At 44.0% G+C, this 21660-nt stretch overlaps 1 protein-coding gene across 1 annotated transcript in view; it reads right to left on the bottom strand.

The window, feature by feature from the left end:
• LOC125462604 (heparan sulfate glucosamine 3-O-sulfotransferase 3A1-like) overlaps positions 1-21660 on the bottom strand; it is a 189059-nt gene that overhangs the window by 63885 nt on the left and 103514 nt on the right. The window lies entirely within an intron of this gene.

The following is a 21660-nucleotide window of genomic DNA, read 5'->3' as shown; positions in this document are numbered from 1 at the left end:
GGGAATAGGGGATGGAATTTTTGCAAGAGGGTGGGTGGGAGGAGGTGTATTCTAGGTAGCTGTGGGAGTCGGTGGGCTTGAAATGGACATCAGTTACAATCTGGTTGCCTGAGATGGAGACTGAGAGGTCCAGGAAGGTGAGGGATGTGCTGGAGATGGCCCAGGTGAACTGAAGGTTGGGGTGGAAGGTGTTGGTGAAGTAGATGAACTGTTCGAGCTCCTCTGGGGAGCAAGAGGCTCCAGCATCTGCAGTTCCCATTATCTCTTAGGAACAATACTGTCCTTGCTTTTGACTTAACCGTAATCTCCTTTCCCCTGTGTCACTGGACACCAACTGCTCCCCACCCCACCCCCTCACAGCTGAGTCAGGCCCTGTCAAATTGTGATAACAAGGTGTAGAGCTGGATGAACACAGCATCTGCGGTTCCTACTAATCCTGTTAAATTGTGCTCTCCATTCTCATCCAGAAGAGAACGTCAAAGCTCCCATTCAGTCCATCAACAACAAGGCCTTTCTGCGCCTCTGAACATTACCTTGCTGGTCTAGAAGCACAGAAATAAGTGCGCGCATACGCACACATACACTCACTCACTCACTCACTCACTCACTCACTCACTCACTCACTCGCAGTTGCATTTCCCAAATACCAGCAGTGGTTCAGTGGTGACACCCTCACCTCTCAGTCAGATAGCTATGAGTTCAAGACCCATTCCAGGCCCTCGGCTGACATTTCAGTGCACGGCAGCCCCAGTGTCTTGGAAACCCAGGGCCCATCCGTAGGTGGGGTTTTTAAAAACTCCTCGGGACCATTTGATTCTGGCCAGGCCCGGATACCCGGCCAACATTCATCTCTTAATCAAACATCTAATACAGATGGGCAAGTTTTTTTTTGCTATTTCTCCGAGATTATATTGTGTTCATGTGTAAGTCTGCCCTCTTTTCCAATATTCTGGGAGTCCAAGTTTTGTTTTTTTTTGCAATTGCCTGTGCCCAAACATTTTTCTTCGCTCAGGCTTGCCGAGAATTGGGATTTGTTGATGACAGAACTTGACCCTGCCACTGGTCTGGGATCAAGCCAACAGCTGGTAGTCTGTATTTACAGAGTGCCTTGTAATGTGGTGAAGGGTCATAAGATGCTTTACAGGAAGATTACAACAGTGACTACATTTTCAAAAATATCTCACTGGTTGTATGTTACATTAGGGTGTCACAAAAGCCATTGTGTCAAATCAATTATTACATTCTTTAATGTTGTCTTTATTGGCTTTCCACTCTCCAATTCTCTGAACTCTGTCTCATCTAAACATGAAATATCCGGTTTGGCACATATGTCTGTGTGTCCCTCTCAATTCCCCTGATCAGCAGTGGCTCTCTGCTACTATACACTGAATCCAAAACGCTTATCAATGTTTGCAAGTTCCTATAATGACTGCCTTCTTTCTCAATTCATTCACTGCAACTCACTTGTATTGTCAGTGCTGTTCCCTTCCGCCCTTATCTGGTTGAGGTTACTACAAAGGACTTGCGTTTAAAGATTTTGAGAATCGGGTTATGGAAGAGGTTGTAAACTTGCTCGCCGAGCCAGTGGGTTTGTTGGAAACGTTTGGTCACCCTGCTAGGTAACATAATCAGTGCACCTCCAGTGAAGCATTGGTGTTCCGTCCCTCTTGTTATTTATATGCCTCAGTTTGCTGGGGTGGTTGATATTATTTTCAGTTCTATTTTTCAGTGCTTTGCCTGTCAGTTCCAGTTCAAAGTGTTTGTTGATGGAGTTCTGGTTGGAATGCCAGACCTCCAGGAATTCCCCGGCATGTCTCTGTTTGGCTCGTGCTTTTATGGATATGTTGTCCCAGTTGAATTCATGTCCTTCTTTATCTGTGTGTATGGAGACTCTCCTTCTCAACTTTCCACCTCACTGGAGGCATGGTGACGCTCAGGTTAAACCACCACCAGCATCTCTCTCTCTCTCTTTCTAATGTGAGAGTAACCATACAGTCTGGTAACACTATGGAAACTTTTACAGACTGTGCTTATGGCCAGTTGTTAGAGTCCCATGCAAAGATCCAACTGTCCCCATCTCCCAATCTTCACTAATCACTACAGCTAGGCTTTATTAATAAGCACATGGAATACAAGAGTAGGGAGGATATGCTGAACTTCTGCAAGACACTACTTAGACTTTGGCTGTCATCATTATGCATGCTGTATTTTAGCAGGGATACAAATTCATTGGAGAAATTGCAGAAGAACTTTACAAAAATGTTTCCAGTGATTAGAAACTTCATCATGATGACAGATTGGAAATAGTAGGACTGTTTTCCATTGAGAGGAAAAGCCCAAAAGGAGATTCCATTGAATTTGTCCAAATCGAGAGAGGTCTGGGCAGAGCAGACAGGGAGAAACTGTTCCTGCTTGTAAAACGGATCAAGAATGAAAGAGCACAGATTTAAAGTGATTCACAAACCCGACACGAGAATTAATTTTTCCATCGCGAACTGTTCCAGAATTCACACCCTGGAAGTACGTTGGAGGTGGATGCTATTGAGGCATTTTAAGAGGGCACAAGATTAGGGTGGATTGGCCATGCTAAGTTGCCCATAGTGTCTAGGGATCTGCAGGCTAGGTGGATTAGCCATGGGAAATGTGTGGTTACAGGGATAGGATAGGGAATGGGTCTGGGTGGGATACTCTTCCAAGGGTCAGTGTGGACTCGATGGCTGAATTCTTAAAAAAAAGATTATTTAAATAGGAGTAAGATGTAGGGTTATGGGAAAAGGGCAGGATAGTGGCACTGTGTCATGATGCTCACTTGGAGCACCACGGGAGCAAGTGCAAGTTCCGTCAATGGCCTGCATGCCTGATGTGTGCTGCTCCAAAAGCTTGCGATTTTAAATAAACCTGTTGGACTATACCCTGGTGTCCTGTGACATCTGACTTACTCGATAAGAGTCCCACGTAAAGTTTGATTCCACCATCCCCTGATACCACCATGTCAACATTTTAGCCAGTTTACCAGAGACACATGTTACTCTGCTCCTACTCACATTGACACCTAAAAATGTACCAAACCATCTTGCACCTTTTCACAATGCTAAAGGAATCAGTATAAATATACGATGCTGCTGCTGATTTCTTTAAATAGTTTGATCCCAGAGCCAGTGATGGGATTATGCTCTGCCAAAGTATAACAGATTGACTCATAGAGTAACTTAATACCAGAACTGCTTATCCTCTGTATGTACTAAACAAATTATTGAGAAGCATGGCCCTTATGGGGATTCTAAAGCTTACCTCTCAGAGAATATAAATTCTACTCCAAATCTGGGTACTGGTGAACTATACATGTGCAACATTTTTATAGTTCCTGTTTCTCAAGTGGCAAAAAATTTTTTGAAAGCTTGAAACCATTTCACCAGGAAGATATCAAAAAAGGAGTCTTGGGGTTTAATGAATATAAACCATGTCAATGTCGATGTGAGCCCTTTCTTTATCCATGCCTGCTGTCCACAGGCCTGACATTAAACTTCGCAACTTTTTCAAGGCCTATTTACGGCTATTGCTGAGGATCCACAAAATTTTAGAGTTAACCCTTCACAGCCTGCTGCACAACAGCCCAACATCGGAATCGCTGTATGACTAGGGTTGTCAACTGCAATTAAATCTATTCCTCAAGTTAAAACGTACAAATCCACTCCCACTCGGCAGCCATGAGTTGACCAACACATCCATCCTTGTGATGCAATGCTTTCCTAGACCAATCAGAAAGCAAAAAAGAACTCACAATTCAATTGGACGATGCTTCGCTGCCTTCACCTCCACCCCACAACATTTTCGATATTTGTATATCTGCAAATTAGCAACTTCAGAAAAAAAAAATCAGAAGTTTTCAAAAGTCCCTATTTCCTTTAGGATTTTACCCACAAAATTGACATTGATGTTTAATTCCTGGAAACTCCAGGCCAATACGTGACTGTTGGCAACTCCATGTTGCGTTGGCCCTGCGTCCATCAAATAGAAAGATCTGATCCCTGTAATTTAGCCAGACTTTTTAAAAACAGTCAGAGGAGTGAGAAAGGAGCATAATTCCAGAATCTGCACAAGGTATTAGAACCACTGCAGCCATGGTGGGGTGAATGGCTTCCTTCTGTACCTGTGATTCTCTCTGTGCAAAGCTAGCGCCTGGTCATATGACAGCATCAGTAGTTAGGACTGTGGTTACTAAGTCAGTTTGAAGCGTTCGTCACATGACCTCCAATCCAGCGCCAAATCAACTTTGCCTCCTCACGTATCTAATATTCATATAATGGTTAAAGGTAAAAGTATTTGGGGAGAAGAAGGGATGTGAGTTTTCAAAACAAACAAAAAATGCGTTCATGACTTCTTCCTAAATTGCTCACAGAGATGTCCAGAAGATGAATTTTAAACCCTGGCGAGTTGAGGACAGCATGGGGTGAGAAATTCAGGTCAGAACCAATCCCAGAGTTAATATCAGAGTGGTACCTGTTGGAAAACAGTCAACCAGCACAGACCTCTCTCAAAGTAGCCAATAAGCACACTTGCCATCCTTTAAGATTTGGGAGCTAGAGATCCAATAGGAGAGCCTTCAGCATTGACTACAGTGAAGGGAGTGCGACGGTGCCTTCATCATGAGATACTCTTTTGGTGAGTTTGGAAAGGTCAGAATTCGAGTACAGCAACTGGGCCATCATGGTGCTGGAGAAAGTGTTCCTCTGGATGGCCTACTGCAAGGCTGTGGTCAAGTAGGGTTGGAGAGACACCTGCCTACCTAAGAGAGCTGCCCCAAACTCTTCCCCTGCCTACTCTGTGCCATCATTGTATCAGGGGTGAGGTCTGACTGTGTGACACGCTCTAACAGGACCGATCATCGCACGAAACAATACAATTCAGCCAAAAAAGTCTAAATGTTTCTTAAGTTCATGCTTTCTTCACCTGAGCAGACTTCATAAAAAGTCTTTCACTTCAAAATGAGAACATGAACATGGCCTCCCCCGGTCCCCTAAACCCCAGAGTTGGCTGGGTCCAGGCACCCAACAGACCCCAGACCCAATGAAACATTCCAGTCAACCTCTGGCAATTGATCTCAATTAACTTTTTGCTCATCTCTGATGGCTACCTGGTACTTGCAGAAACTCTGTTCTGCAACTCTCTGAACATGGCTTTGCAGAGGACTGCAAGTGGCATGTCAGTGGGCTCTGCATATTTACATATCTGTATCCATCCCTTGCCCCCTGCACTCACCCCCATGTGCGAGCAAAACTACTGGCACCCATCCTCCCTAAATTACAAGATAATAAAATGTGAGGCTGGATGAACACAGCAGGCCAAGCAGCATCTCAGGAGCACAAAAGCTGACGTTTCAGGCCTAGACCCTTCATCAGAGAGGGGCATGGGGAGAGGGAACTGGAATAAATAGGGAGAGAGGGGGAGGCGGACCGAAGATGGAGAGTAAATAAGATAGGTGGAGAGAGTATAGGTGGGGAGGTAGGGAGGGGATAGGTCAGTCCAGGGAAGACGGACAGGTCAAGGAGCTGGGATGAGGTTAGTAGGTAGATGGGGGTGCGACTTGGGGTGGGAGGAAGGCATGGGTGAGAGGAAGAACCGGTTAGGGAGGCAGAGACAGGTGGGACTGGTTTTGGGATGCAGTGGGTGGGGGGGAAGAGCTGGGCTGGTTGTGTGGTGCAGTGTGGGGGGGGGGGGTACAAACTGGGCTGGTTTAGGGATGCAGTTGGGGAAGGGGAGATTTTGAAACTGGTGAAGTCCACACTGATACCACTAGGCTGCAGGGTTCCCAGGTGGAATATGAGTTGCTGTTCCTGCAACCTTCGGGTGGCATCATTGTGGCACTGCAGGAGGCCCATGATGGACGTGTCATCTAAAGAATGGGAGGGGGAGTGGAAATGGTTTGCGACTGGGAGGTGCAGTTGTTTGTTGCGAACTGAGCGGAGGTGTATCCACTGTACCCGGTGTGGCTCCCTCTACATTGGGGAAACCAAGCGCTCTACATTGGGGAAACCAAGCGCTCTACATTGGGGAAACCAAGCGGAGGCTTGGAGGCTGCTTTGCAGAACACCTCCGCTCAGTTCGCAACAAACAACTGCACCTCCCAGTCGCAAACCATTTCCACTCCCCCGCCCATTCTTTACATGACATGTCCATCATGGGCCTCCTGCAGTGCCACAATGATGCCACCCGAAGGTTGCAGGAACAGCAACTCATATTCCGCCTGGGAACCCTGCAGCCTAATGGTATCAATGTGGACTTCACCAGTTTCAAAATCTTCCCTTCCCCAACTGCATCCCTAAATCAGCCCAGTTCGTCCCCTCCCCCCACTGCACCACACAACCAGCCCAGCTCTTCCCCCCCACCCACTGCATCCCAAAACCAGTCCAACCTGTCTCTGCCTCCCTAACCGGTTCTTCCTCTCACCCATCCCTTCCTCCCACCCCAAACCGCACCCCCATCTACCTACTAACCTCATCCCACCTCCTTGACCTGTCCATCTTCCCTGGACTGACCTATCCCCTCCCTACCTCCCCACCTATACTCTCTCCACCTATCTTATTTACTCTCCATCTACGGTCCGCCTCCCCCTCTCTCCCTATTTATTCCAGTTCCCTCTCCCCATGCCCCTCTCTGATGAAGGGTCTAGGCCCGAAACGTCAGCTTTTGTGCTCCTGAGATGCTGCTTGGCCTGCTGTGTTCATCCAGCCTCACATTTTATTATCTTGGAATTCTCCAGCATCTGCAGTTCCCATTATCTCCCTAAATTACAATTGGTTTGGAGTATACATCAGTCTTTGAGATATTTTCTAGTCAGCCCATTCAGGGATGTGATGACACACCTGGATTTCAACCCAGGTCTCCTGGCTCAGTGGTAGGGACACTACTGCTGCACAATAAGGGCCCCACCACATCAGACTTAGAAAAGGTCACAAGTGACAGGAAACATTTCTGGAAAGCTTTGCAGGATACAACAGTTGATGGGATGATACTTTCTGGGAGGTATCTCAGGGGCCATACACTGATATTCAACACTGAGGTGCATACCAGTGCATCCTGGCTGCCTTTAACATGAAACCAAATAGCTGCTAAAATCCCATTAGAATGCAGCACATCTTTTCCATCATTTAACCACTCCTACCTCCATCATATCCCAGATGGCACCCCACTCTTCCTAACTCCTTTCTCATGGCATTCCCATCATCCTCCAGTTGTGACAAATCCTTGCTGAGCTGGAATGTTAATTCAGTTCCTGTCTACACAGATGCTACCATTCTCAGTTTATTTCAGATGCGTAGCCTCTAAAGTATTCCGTTTGTGTTCAGAGCATGCCTAGCTCATAGAAGTGTAGCAACCTTGCTGCTTATTCAGTATTGCATATAAATGGACCAGATCACCTTATTCCAGTCTTTCCTGCTTAGCTATTCAATTTGTTAGTGGGAATAGCTGAGTGATGTGTTAAATGGGCATTGTGACAGAGGGGTATAATTCTTATTGTACAATTATACTACAGAGAGAGACAGGCCATTTGGCTGACAGTGCCTGTACCGACTCTTTGTAAGAGCTATCCAATTCATCCCGTCTCATGCTCTGACTGCAGAGCCCTGCAATTTCTCCCTTTTCAAATATATACCCATTTCCTTTTCGACAGCTCCAATTGAAGCCGCTCCCACCATCTTTTCAGACATAACAACCCGCTGCTTAGAAAAGCTCTCCTCATCTGCCCTGGCTTTTTTATTGTTTCAAAATCCAGAACAGGAAAGGTCCAGAACAATCGCCAACCCAATGTGAGAGTCATGCCACCAATTCCATCAATGCAAAGGCAAGCCCACTATGCAGAGAACAGGAAACCTGGAGCATGACAGCGTCAGCCCATTTATTGCTGAGCTTCTCTCAAAAGCCAAGGCTTGGCTCATTCATTTCTTGAGAACCTATTTAGTTAAGTGAACAATAAGGGTCATTTTTGTTGAAGTGCAGATTTCCACTCCATACACACAATACACACGTAAATGGCAGATTAATGGCCTCATTTGTTCCTTTACAAATGCTAATCTGTTAATTGTTTATCCAAATGGGTCAGTTTAACATCTCATTATTCACTAGTCATTGGCATTCTGCCAGTGGAAATGTCCGACTCAAAACTGTCTTAAATCCTTCCGCTGATGGTGAATATGAAATAATTTCTTGCCTTCAGAATGGATTGCTGATTACATAACAATATGCAGTGTGCTAGCTTGGAGCAAAGAAAAACAGTTAGTTACTTGACAGGAATGTACTCTAGAGCCTTGTCATCTTTCTAGTTCTCTGTAAACAGCTAGTGTATATTCATAAAATCAACATTACTCGTTACAATGAGTAAATGCCGTCCACAAAATGTAGAAGTTAGTGATTTGCAATAGTTGAGGGAGTGAGAGGAATTTTAATCAGAACAAATGGTTATTCACTGCCAAGTGCTCTCTGTGTATGTGTGCACGCGTGTCTGTGCGTGTGTGTGTGTGTGTGTGTGTGTGTGTGTGTGTGAGCGTGAGAGAGACAATGGTATGTGTGTGTGAGAGAGAGAGCGACAGAGACAGAGAGAGTGTGTGTGTGTGTGTCTGTCTGTCTGTGTGTCAGAGAGAATGATGTGTGTGTGTCGGAGTGTGTGTGTGTGTGTGTGTGTGTGTGTGTGTGTGTGTGTGAGAGTTTGTGTGTGAGTGTGTGTGAATGTGTGTGCGTGAATGTGAGTGTGAGTGTGAATGTGTGTGCATGAATGTGTGTGCATGAATGTGTGTGTGTGAATGTGTGTGTGAGTGTGCACGTGTGTGTGAGTACATCTATGTGTGTGTGTGTGTGTGTCTGTGTCTGTGTGTGTGTGTATACGCCTGTGTGTGTGTGTGTGTGTGTGTGTGTGTGTGTGTGTGAGTGTGTATGTGCGTTGTGGGCTGGGATGGTGCAGAAAATGGTAGCCACAATAAATAGAGGTGCAGTGAAAGAATGGGAAAACTCAAAGTAAAGAAACAATTTTGATGGCAATGTACACCTACTTTATTTTAGCGACACAATAGAAGTTAATGAAAGGTGTACATGTTCAAAATCCTCAACGCCAAAATCAAAAAGAATAGGACTTTCACTCCATTAAACTGTATGTTTAAAGGAAAAGATGCCCCTTCTCCTCCCAGCTATGTGATACATTAATTAATCTCCATTAATACATGCTCACTAACCTCTTTAGCCCAGCCTCCTTTCACCAGCTCACACTGTGGGGTTATACACCAAGGCAATGGACCAGACCCTGAACATTCAGAGAGATACGGGCCCAGTAATATGGGCGTACCTCATGATATTTAGCCAGCCAGTCCAGTGACAGGACCATAGGAAGTTATTGAATGGTTGTGAGGCAGAGCAAGATTTACATAAAAGAATAAGGGATGCCGGAAAACTGAAACAAAAACAGAAATTGCAGGAGAAACACAGCAGGTCTGACAACACCCGTGGAAAGAAAGCATAGTTAATATTGTGAGTCCAGTGATCTTTCAAAAAGGTTCAGCCTTAGCTGTGAGGAATTCAGCTCCCCATGACATGATCTAATAGCACTGCACTGTGACCTTGAAGCTTGTTATTGGGTATTGAACCAGGCTTCACTGAAAATCTAATTGAGCAAAATCCAACTCTTGATGAGTGAGAAAAATAAGTTGTTTTTCCATTTCACAGTGTATCCCTGAAATTTCACACTGCCAAACAGCATGGTGGCTCAGTGGTTAGTACTGTTGCCTCAGGGACCTGGGTTCGATTCCACTCTTGGGCAACTGTTTGTGTGGAATTTGCCATTGTCTGCATGGGTTTCCTCTGGGTGCTCCGGTTTCCTCCCACAGTCCAAAGATGTGCAGGTTAGGTGGATTGGCCATGCTAAATTGCCCATAGAGTTCAGGGATGTGTTGGTTAGGTGGGTTATAGGGGGTTGGGTCTGGATGGAATTCTCTGAAAGTCAGTGTGGGCTTGTTGGACCGAAGGGCCTGTTTCCACACTGTAGGGATTCTATGAAACGTCAACAAGCTTGGGCTGATAAATTATAAGCATCAGCCATGTCCCAGAAGTGCCAGGCATTGACTGACTATCTCGAACAAGAGACAATCCAACCATTGCCCCATCACATTCAATGGTGTCACCATCACTGAATTCCCCACCATCAACACCCTGGGGTTACCATTGACCAGAAACAGAATGGGACCAGCCATATAGAAATTGTGGTTATAAAAACACATTACAGACTGGAAATTCTCTGCAAGTAACTCACTTCCTGACAGCCCACTTCACCATTAAAAGGTGCACTTGTCTGGGTTAGTGTAGCTCCAACACTTAAAAAGCTCAATACTTTCTAGGTTAAAGCAGCTTGTCTGACTGGCACTCTATTCCAAGCACTGCCTAGCAGTCTGTAACATGTAGAAGACGCCCTGCAGGAACTCACTAAGTTTCCTTCATAGCACCTTGCAAACCCACAACCTCTACCATCCAGAAGGACACGTGCAACAGATACATGGGAAGCCCACCACCAGCAAATTGCTTTCAAAGACATGTCATCCTGATCTGGGAACGTATCATCATCCCTTCATAATTGCTGGGTCAAAATCCTGGAATTCGCACCGAGAGCCACACGAGATGGTGCAGTGGTTCAGGAATGTGTCTCCTCAAGGGTGATTACGGATGTATAACAAATGCTGGCCTCACCAGGGGCTGGAATCCCATGAAGGAAATTTTTTCAAGACCCTTAATTTGCATTTTCAAGGGGTCTAAACCTGCAGGCAGTCCCACTCTTAAGTTGGCATGCATGAAAAATAATGGAGACAACACACAGCGATTTCCACTCTGCTCTCTTTTGAAAACTCAAACAAAAAACTATCACACCCGCTGGAAATCTGAAATAAAGACTCACAATGCTGGAAATGCTCTGCAGATCAGGCAGCATATGTGGACTGAGAAAAAGAATTCATGTTTCAGGCTAATGAACGTTTGCCAGAATTGGGAGAAACATTAGAAGCGTAATATGTCTTGAGCAATACCAAGGGGGGGCAAATGGGGAGGAACAAGACCGAAGGTCTGTGATAGGAGAGCAGAGGCAGCTGTTCAAAGCTAAGGGATTAGTAATGGGGAAAAAAAAGGAAATAAAAAAGCAGCGTCTAGAAGTGGTGTCAACAGGGTAACGACAGACAGCCCTGTTTTGAAAGGAAATGGAAAAATTTTGACTGAATTCCACAAAGAAGGAGGAAATAGAATGGGAGAGGAGGCTACTGTCTGAAACTACTGAATTCAATGTTGAGTCTGGAAGGCTGAAAAGTATCTAAAGTTATCGATACATTGGGCCAGAACTTAATTGGTAGCAAGTGGCATAAACACTGCACTGCATTAGAGGGAAGGGAAGATGATTGAAGCTTATATATTCTAAAAATAACAGCCTGTCAAAGGCACACACACGCCAGTGGTATGCTTTGCATGTTGCAGTTCACCAGTTTGATGTGTAGAGTGTCACTGGCATATTCTAAAGCCTAATTACTAAAGGCACAGCCCAAGTCCATTTGAAATTTGGAGAATGCAGCAGCACTTGAGCCAGTGGGATGTTGGGGGTGCCAGGCTAATGCAACATATCCCTATCGCGCATTCAAAAGGAATTATCTTTTGAAAAAAATATTGACTCATTGTTTTGTAAAACGTTTTGCATTTACATGTTCCCATGGGGAGAAAATAACATTAAACCAGCTCATTGCATACGTCAACTGATGTCAACTGTGTCAGATAAACGTCTTCAGAGCATTCAAGTGGTCTCTGTTTGGTATCTTCAGATCAGACTTGGTAATCTTTCTGATCAAGATTCCTGTAAATCAGTAATTTACTTAACAGAAGATGAGCCAACCAGAGTGGATTTTTCACAACAGATTTTATGTTGCACTTTGTGAACTGTGAATGTGATGCACTAAACTTTTAATTATTTCGATATCAAGCTGCAATCCTAGAAATTAGAAGAAAATTAATGTCTGGAATTAGAAGTCTACAATCATGTAAATATGCAGAAATAAATTATTTATCCACCTGTGCCCTATAAGGAGTTAATAGCAACTGCAGATGCTGGCGAATCCGAGATAACAAGGTGTAGAGCTGGATGAACACAGCAGGCCAAGCAGCACCATAGGAGCAGGAAAGCTGCCATTTCGGGCCTAGACCCTTCATCAGAAATCGAATGCTTGGCCTGCTGTGTTCATCCAGCTCGACACCCCTATAAGGAGTTACTTCTTTGCAAAAATACTTTTGTTTCTTTGGAAGAAGGCATGGTCAATAAAACTGATTGGACGACAGCACTTTTAATGGAATAGAAATTTCCTGGGCACTTAACTAGAGAGTCAAACAAAACTTGACAACAATCTGTCCAAGTCATTTCAGTAAGTGTCTTAAACGATTCAAGAGCAGCGGGAAAGTTTGGCACAAAAATCACATATTGCTGAAAAAACTCTGAAGAAGGGTCACAGGACCCCAGAACGTTCACTCTGCTTTCTTTCTGCAGATGCTGTTGTGTTTTTCCAGCAATTTCTGATTTTGTTTCTGATATACAACCTCTGCAGTGCTTTATTTTTTTCGGAAAGTTTGGGAGGTGGATTTCCGAGTTGAGGTAACTGAAGACAACGTCACCAGTGCTAGAGTGATGAAAAATGGTCTCTTGCCTAGGACTGGAGGAGGGCAAAAATCTTACAGGATTGTAGGAGTGGTGGTGGCATCTATAGGGATAGAGAAACACTATGCATAACAAGCCCTTTTAGAAAAATCAAGGAGGTATGCAGTCATATGGCATGGTGCCAATCCCTTTCCTGTAGCAAATACAACAAGCATGAGTCTGGTTTAAATTATAAATGCATGTAACAATATTCAGTAGTACTCTGGTTTCAGAAAAGTCCAAAACACAGTAAAGGTTACCCAACCTCAAAACTGTTTTCAGCGAGCCCAGAGAGCAGTAACTCACTGTACAGAACAGAACGGATGAAGGTTGCAACACCCAAGGACACAGAATGCAATTGTTTAAATCAGCAGCCTGTCTGAAAGTCGCCTGTAGTTCTTACCCACTACTCTGCATTCAATCTCATTCTTTCTCAAAGCCACATTAAACACTCTTGAAATCTGCCATGAACTAGTTGATAGCCTTTGCCTAACTGTGTCAGCTGGATCAGGAATATTCTTCGTTCATGGAAGTTGAAGCAATTGAAGGTTATTCAAAGATTACGATAGCTCATTACTTCACACTAATTGAAACACCAACAATGGTGGATCGAAGCATAACAGCACAAAAAGTTTTAGCAGTCATGAACATCAATGAACGGTACATTCCTAATTTAAACTGTAATATGCAATCTTTCAGATAAATATAACATAAAACCTGGAAAATATGTAGGGTATAATACATGAACACTTCATTAAGGTCAATCTCTTGTATAGTAATTGCAACTTGACAATCATGCTACCTACAAAGCAACTTCATTGCGTTTTTTTAATATTAATTATCACAGAATTATAAACTGTAAAGAACATTACTACACTTTGAACAGTTACAATTTTAACTATTTGAGTGCAAATGCACAACTGCAATCAGCAAGATAGTAAGTGTATGCTTTGTCCCTCATTCATTTTATTTAACTCTTTTCTCACAGAATTCACTCTGCAATATTTGAAAGAAAACAACATGCAGACTCACTGCTGCACGTCTCTGCATGATAGTACCATGGCCTAGGGGAAATGTAATACTTTAACCTTCACTCACCGCTCTGGAAAATATTGATGCTTACATCGTGCCTGCTGGGCTGCATTTCCACCAGTAAGTATTATAATACATTCTGAAGCGCCAATATTTCTGTAATTCACTACAGCCTCAAAAAAGAAACCCAAGCAATAAAGCTCAGAAAATAGATTAAATCTCACAAAGCTTATTTTGCCGCAGGATTAACTGTGAAGCTACAACATTGTAGATATTAGCCTAAAGCTTTTGAGTGTTCTGTGTTGCTGGGAAAGTTTTTACTGTCGAACATCTGAGTAATTCAGTGATTTTTCAAAGGGTGATGTACATTTGCAGTGGATTGACTACCTTAATGCCAGCACAAGCAGAGAAATTGTATTGGATTTCAAAATTTTACTCCAGTGTTTTAAAATAAAAAAAATTAAATCTGCTGTCCTGTACGTCATGAACTGTATTTGTCTGTCAATGGAACAACTTTGAAGCAGATAAATACATGAGGGGGACAGAATAATGGTGTTAGGATGAGATGAAGAGGTTGGGAGGACACTTAAGTGCCCTATAAATGCTAGCAAAAACAATTTGGCCTTAATTTTTTAAAAAAATGAAAGTACAGAAGTGAAAGTCACTGACAAGTCTAGTGTTTCTTGCGCATCCCTCATTGCTACTGAGAAGGTGGTGGTGAGCTGCCTCTTGGGATCACAGCAGTACATACTGTGTACCGACACCTGTTACACTGTTGGGGAAGGGCTTCCAGGATTTTGACCCAGTGACAATGGGGGGCCAAATGACATACTTCCAATTCAGGATGGTGAGTGGCTTGGAGTGGAACTTGCAAGTTATGGTGTTCCTCTGTATTAGTCAGTGCATTGAGTACAGGAGCTAGGAGGTCATATTGCTGCTGTACAGGACATTGGTCAGACTGCTTTTGGAATATTGCGTTCAATTCGGGTCTCCTTGCTAGAGGAAAGATGTCCAGAAACTTGAACGGGCGCAGGAAAGATTTACAAGGACGTTTCCAGGACTGGAGGGTTTGAGCTATAGGGAGAGGTTGAATAGGCTGGGGCTATTTCCCTGGAGCATGAGGCTGACGGGTGACCTTATAGATGTTGAAACGGTCATGAGGGGCCTGGATAGGGTGAATAGTCAAGTTCTTTTTTCCCCAGGGTGGGAGTCCAAAATAATGAGAGGGGAAAGATTTAAAGGGACATAATGGGCAATATTTTCATGCAGAGGCTGATGTGTGTATGAAACGAGCTGCCAGATGAGGTATTGGAGGCTGGTACAATTACAACATTTAAAAGGCATTTGGATGGGTATGTGAGTCGGAAGGGTTTAGAGGGAGTGGGTCTAGATTAATTTAGAATATCTGGTTGGCATGGACGAGTTGGACTGAAAGGTCGGTTTCCGTGCTGTACATCTCCGTGACTCTATCTGCTGCATTGTTCCACTAGACGGTAGTAGTTGTGGGTTTGGAAGGAGCTGCACTGAAGCAGCGCTGCATCTTGTAGATGGTACAAACTGCTAATCATAGGAACCGAAGTAGGTCATTTAGTCCCTGAAGACTGTGTTGCCCATCGATGAGATCTCACTGCTCCTATGTATTGGTGATGAAGGGAATGGAAATTAATGGCAATGGATGGGATGCCAAATGGACAGCTTTGACCTGATGGTATCAAGTTTTTATTTTTCTAAGAGAAGTTAGAACAATACCCATCCAGGCAAGTGGGAGTATTCCATCACACTCCTGACCTGTGCTTTGTACATGGTAGACAGGCTCTGGGGAGTCAGGAGGTGAATTACTCATAAAGGAAATGCCAGCATTTGAACTGCTCTCATATCCATAGACTATTACTGGGCCAGTTCAGTTTCTGATCAACATTAACCCTCAAGATGTTGATTGTCAGGTATTCAGCAGTGGTAAAGCAATTCAACGTCAAGGGGTGATGATTAGATTTCCTGTTACTGGGGATGGTCATTGCCTGGCATTTGTGCAGTACAAAAATTACTCGCCAGTTATCAAACTGATCATAAAAGTTATCCAGGTTTTGTTGCACATGGACAAGTTTGAGGAATCATGAATAATACTGGTCATTGTGCAATCATCTCTGAACATCCGCATGTCTCACCTTATGATGAAGGGAAGGTCATTGACGAAGCAGCTGAAGATGGTTGGGCCTGGGACACTACCCTGAAGAACTCCTGCAGAGATGTCCTGGGATTAGAACTACAAAATTCACAATCATCTCCCTTTGCACAAACTATGACTTGAATGAGCAGAGAATGTCCCCTTCTGCAAGTCCCAATGATTCCAATTTTGCTAGGACTCATTGATGTCACACTCAGTAAACAGGCACTCTAACCTTAGCTCTAGAGTTTCGCCCTTTTGCTCAAGTTTGGATCAAAGCTGTAATGAGGTCTGGCACCTCAGAGCTCTTGAGAAGCCCTGACTGAACAGGTTACAACTGAGCAAGTGCTGCACTGCAGACAATCCCTTCCATCAGTTTGACAGACAGTAAGCTGGAAGGCGATAATTGGCTGTTTTGTCCTTTTTTTTGGACAGAGTATACCTGGGCAATTTTCCACATTGCCAGGTAGATGCCAACTTTGGCACTTAATTGCCAGTTTCTGTTGTGGGTCATTGAAGCTTAACAAATTGAAGAATTCAGGCTACAAACAGCATTTTGCTGACATTGTGTGACATATTCCCAATACCATAATCAGCACTTGCACTTAATTTAAATGTTCACTCCCAAGTTGTTCTACATTCCCTAAATATTTACTGCGTGGAAAATAAGCTCTCAAAGAATCCTTGTCTTTTATTTTACTCCTGGTTAATTAGAGATACAGGGCAAGGCTGCATGAAGCACTGAAGTGATTCTGGAAGCAGTAATTATAGAACAGTAGTAAACACGGGGAAAAAAAAACTAGAGCTGCAAATTTGTCAGCATGTGAAGAGAGACAACATTTTGGTCTCGGATCTTTTGTTAGAATCTCAAGCTGAAAGATGAAGCGAACCTGTTTCTGGGCCTGAAGAGGGAGATGATGGACTGAGAGGAGGCCCAGAGACAATGAGATAGCAGGAACTGCAGATGCTGGAGAATCTGAGATAACAAGGTGTTGAGCTGGATGAACACAGCAGGCCAAGCAGCATCAGAGGAGCAGAAAGGCTGATGTTTCGGGCCTAGACCCTTCTGAAATTTTCTGAAGAAGGGTCTAGGCCTGAAACGTCAGTCTTCCTGCTCCTCTGATGCTGCTTGGCCTGCTGTGTGCATCCAGCTCTACACCTTGTTATATTAGTCAAGGGATAATGTTGGTTTTCATCAAAATGAAGCAGCCCATGTGAATAGGGTTCACTTCCACTAGACATAAGTGGACAAAGTGTTGAATAAGACAAAGATCAGTGAGAACTTTTATTTGGATGCAACATAACTGAGAGATGCAGGGAGAAAAAAAGAAACACACACAGGGAAAGGACACGGAAAGCAGACAGCAGAAATAGTGAGCCTTAGAGGGGTGGCACAGTGGCTCGTTGGTTAGTACAGATGCTTCACAGCACCAGGGACCCAGGTTCGATTCCACCCTTAGGTGACTGTCTGTGTGGATTTTGCATATTCTTCCTGTGTCTGTGTGGGTTTGCTCCGGTTTTCGCCGATGGTCCAAAGATGTGCATGTTAGGAGGATCAATCACACTAAACTGCTGATAGTGTGCAGGCTAGGTGGATGAGCCTTGAGGAAATGGAGGGATACAGGATTGCAGCTAGTTTGGGTGGGATGCTGTTAGGAGGGCCAGTGTGAACAGAATTGACTGAATGGCTGCTTCAACGCTGTTCAGATTCTAATGGGAGGTTTCCCCACACCTAGCTCCAAAGCAGGGTTAGTGAAAGAGAAAAAAACTTGCATTTATGTAGTGTCTTTCAAACCCTTGGAATACTTGATAGCGTCTTCACAATGTGGCAGCCTACATATAGATCAGAAGATCCCACAAACATCAATAAAGTAAATAATAAGATTGTTAATCTGTATGCTTCTGCTCAAGTGTCTGGAGTGAAACTTTGTCCCATAATCTCCTAGTGTGAAAAGTGATACCAACTGAGCATGGCTGATGGGGTGGAGTGCACGCATCAGCTATCACACTCCTCTGTTTGGAGCATCAAGAGAGTGAGCAAAATTCCAAAGTGGAAGCTGGTGTCAAAACTGATCTATAAGGGAGTTGGGTGGGGGGAGGCAGAAGACGGCGTATGGGGTTAGGGTTCGGGAGTGGCACTGTGTGGTCAGGTCATTGGAAGAACCTGCACAGACAAGATGGGCTGAATGGCCTCCTCCTGCTCTGTAACAGTTCTGAGATTCTCAGCCTAAGGCAGAATGGTCAGAAGGGAATAAGAATGCCACTCTAGATGACAAGCTGCAGAGGTCAAGGTCACATTTGCAGAGAGGTGGGCTCAGTCAGTATAAACACTACCCAATCTCTTTCGCATGGTGGTTAGGGAAGACAGATTTCAAATTTGGAGGGAACCTTTCGAGGGGATGACGAAGGTGATCGATGAGGGTTAAGCAGTGAATGCTGTTTACATGCATCTTTGCAAGGCTTTCAGCAAGGTGCCTCATGGTAGGCTCATCCAGAAGATTTTGATGCATGGGATCCACGGTGACTTGGCCGTGTGGATTCAGAATTGGCTTACCCATAGAAGGCAAAGGGTAGTGGTGGAAGGGTGCTTTCTGGCTGGAGGTCCGTGACTAGTGGTGTTCCGCAGGGATCCGTGATGGGACCTCTGCTGTTTGTGATATAGACAAATGACTTGGATGAAAACGTAAATGGGTGAGTTAGTAAGTTTGTAGACGACACAAAGATCAGTGGAGTTGTGGATAGTGTAGAAGGTTGTCAAAGCGGGATATAGATCAGTTGCAGATATGGGCGGAGAAATGGCTGATGGAATTTAATCCAGGTAAATGTGAGGTGCTGCACTTTGGAAGATCAAATGTTAATGAAAAGTTAATGGCAGGACCATGAACAGCATTGATATACAGAGGGACCTTGGAGTTCAAGTCCATAGCTCTTTGAAAGTGGCAACACAATAGATAGGGTGGTAACGAAGGCATATGGCATGCTTGCCTTTATTGGTGAGGGCATTAATTACAAGAGTCAGGATGTATGTTGCAGTTTTATAAGACTTTGGTAAAGCCACAATTAGAGTACTGTATTCAATTCTGATCACCACTTTACAGGAAGGATGTGCAGGCTTTGGAGAGGGTGCATAAGAGGTTTACCAGAATGCTGCCTGGATTAGAGGGTATGAGCTTTCAGGAGAAGTGGAAGGGAGACTTGCTAGAAATCTGTAAATTTATGAGATGCACAGATGGGGTTGACAGCCAGAATCTTTTCTCCAGATCTGAAATGTCTAATACTTGGGGTGGGGGGATGGGGGGCATGTATTTAAGGCGAGAGGGGGGAAAAGGTTGAAGGAGGTGTTAGGAGCAAGCTTTTAATAAATTCAGAGAGTGGTGGGAGTCTGGGATGCGCTGCTGAGGTGGTGGTGGAAGCCGATATAATAGGGGCATTTAAGGTGTTTTAGATAAGCACATAGAAATGCAAGAATTGAGGGAAATGGACTAAGGGCAGGCACAAGAGGTTAGTTTAATTTGGCGTAATGTTCAGCACAACACCGTGGGCTGAAGGGCCCGAATCTGTGTTGGACTGTTCTATGTTCTAACTGTAAACTGCCACACAGATGGGGAATGATTGAGACCTCTTGTGATTCATTTAAGCCCACTTGATTAGATTACTGCCTTGTAATCACTCCCAGGTATCCATCATTCTTTAAAGAATTTGTTTCTTCTGCAGGAAATTCCATTCTTGCACAAAACCATTTCTCTGTTTTCTATTCTACTCTGTGTTGCTCTGATGTTAAAAATAGTCCCATGAAAGCAAAAGGCGTAAATCACGCTCAAGTACTTAATTTAGCGTAAGCTCTAAACAGAGTGGATAATTATTACTGCTGGGAAGACCCATTGAAAAATGGATCATGACCCATGGCTAGCCCACATATCCCTGGACACGATGGGGAATTTAGCACGGCCAATCCACCTAACCTGCACATCTTTGGTGTGCAGGAGGAAACCCACGCAGACACAGGGAGAATGTACAAACTCCGCACAGACAGTTGCCCGAGGCTGGAATCAAACCCAGGTCCCTGGCCCTGACCCTCAGCTAACCACTGAGCCACTGTGCCGCCTGGGTACTGGGGAGGATACCATTTGCTATAAATGCATGTTCTGAAGAAATATGGTACCATGTTCTGAACAGGCCTCACTGGACTGGAAATGTTGACCCTATTTTCTCTGTCCACGGACTTTGCCTGACCTACTCAACTTCTCCCACAATCTCTGTTTTTTTTTTGTTTACTTCAGATCTCCAGCATCTGCAGCTACTCATTTCATGATCAACGACAAAAACAGAAACTGTTGGAAAACCTCAGCAGGTCCGGCAGCATCTGTGGAGATGAGTCAGAGTTAACGTTTTGGGTCCAGTCACCCTTCTTCAGAACTCAGAACTTCCTCACCGGACCCGAAACGTTAACTCTGATTTCTCTCCACAGATGCTGCCAGACCTTTTCCAGCAATTCCTGTTTTTGTTTCTGATTCCTAGCATCAGCAGTTCTTTCGGATTTTGTTTGTTGTGTTAGACTGGAGAAACCTGGGGGTTGCTGCACACGTAACTCATTACACAGACCCTGGGCCTAGTTTGTGAAGAGGGGCTGGAGAAATTTGATCCTTTTGATTAAGCAGTGAAGACTGTGAGACAATCAAACCAAGATGCTCGAAATTATGCAGGGTTTCGATTTGTTAAATTGAGAAAAGTCTGCCCCTGAATGTTAATGGCAGGACTCTGAAAATCATTGATGGACAGAGGGACTCTTGATAAACACAAGTTTACAGTCACAAGTACTAAAGGACAAATTACAAGAAAAAAATCTTCACACACATTTAGGTACAGAATACCTACCAGACATAGAAATCTAATTAAGATTCGTGCCTAGGTGCTTTGTAGTACTGTGTGTGGTGATATTGTACACATTTTACTGTATTCCTGTACTTTGTACTTGAGCACACGTGACAATAAACCTAATTCTAATCCTAGAAAGGAAAGGAAATTTGCTAAATACTTGCCAAAAAGAGAATGGAGAAAGAACTGGGAAATGGAATGAAGTGGATAACTCTTTCAAAGAGCTAGTACAGTCAAACTAGGATGAATGGCCACCTTCTGTAAATAATTTCGACATTACTGCCAAAATTGACACGTAACACAATGAAATGCAACACATTTTGCGACGTAAATTGTTAACTGAATCCATTGTCGATTGTCGGAAAAACACACCTGGTTCACTAATTTCCTTTAGGGAAGGAAAGTGCCATCCTTACCTGGTCTACTAATGTGACTCCAGACCCCATGACAATGTGCTTAACTCTTAACTGCCCTCTGGGCAAAAAATGCTGCCGAGCCAGCAATGCCCTCATCCCGTGAATAAATGAAGGAAGAAAACATACTATAGCAGGAACTTGTTCTGCCAACTGTGGTATAATCCATTACCAAGACAAGATAGGTGAAGTAGAATATTCTCTCACATTATTGAAGAAATTTGCTTCAGGTTAAAACACTGGGAGTGATCGCATAAGGAGAAATCAGATTTTTAATTGTTACAAGGAGAATACTACCTTCATTTTCCTTCTCCAACATCAGCGAGGGGTTTAGAGCATTCACATTAAGTTAGGAGCAGAATAAAATGGTGTAGCTGGAAACAAGCCAGACTGATCAAACCAAAGTGAGCAGGTATTCCAGTGAATCTCCCACAGATTGCCACCCTGACCCTTTTATAGAGTCCTAGAGTTGTACAGCA

This window comes from Stegostoma tigrinum, chromosome 23, assembly GCF_030684315.1.
Source record: "Stegostoma tigrinum isolate sSteTig4 chromosome 23, sSteTig4.hap1, whole genome shotgun sequence".
Taxonomy (NCBI): Eukaryota; Metazoa; Chordata; class Chondrichthyes; order Orectolobiformes; family Stegostomatidae; genus Stegostoma; species Stegostoma tigrinum.
Note: the sequence above shows the minus strand (reverse complement) of the source record. Positions and strands in the feature narration are given on the sequence as shown.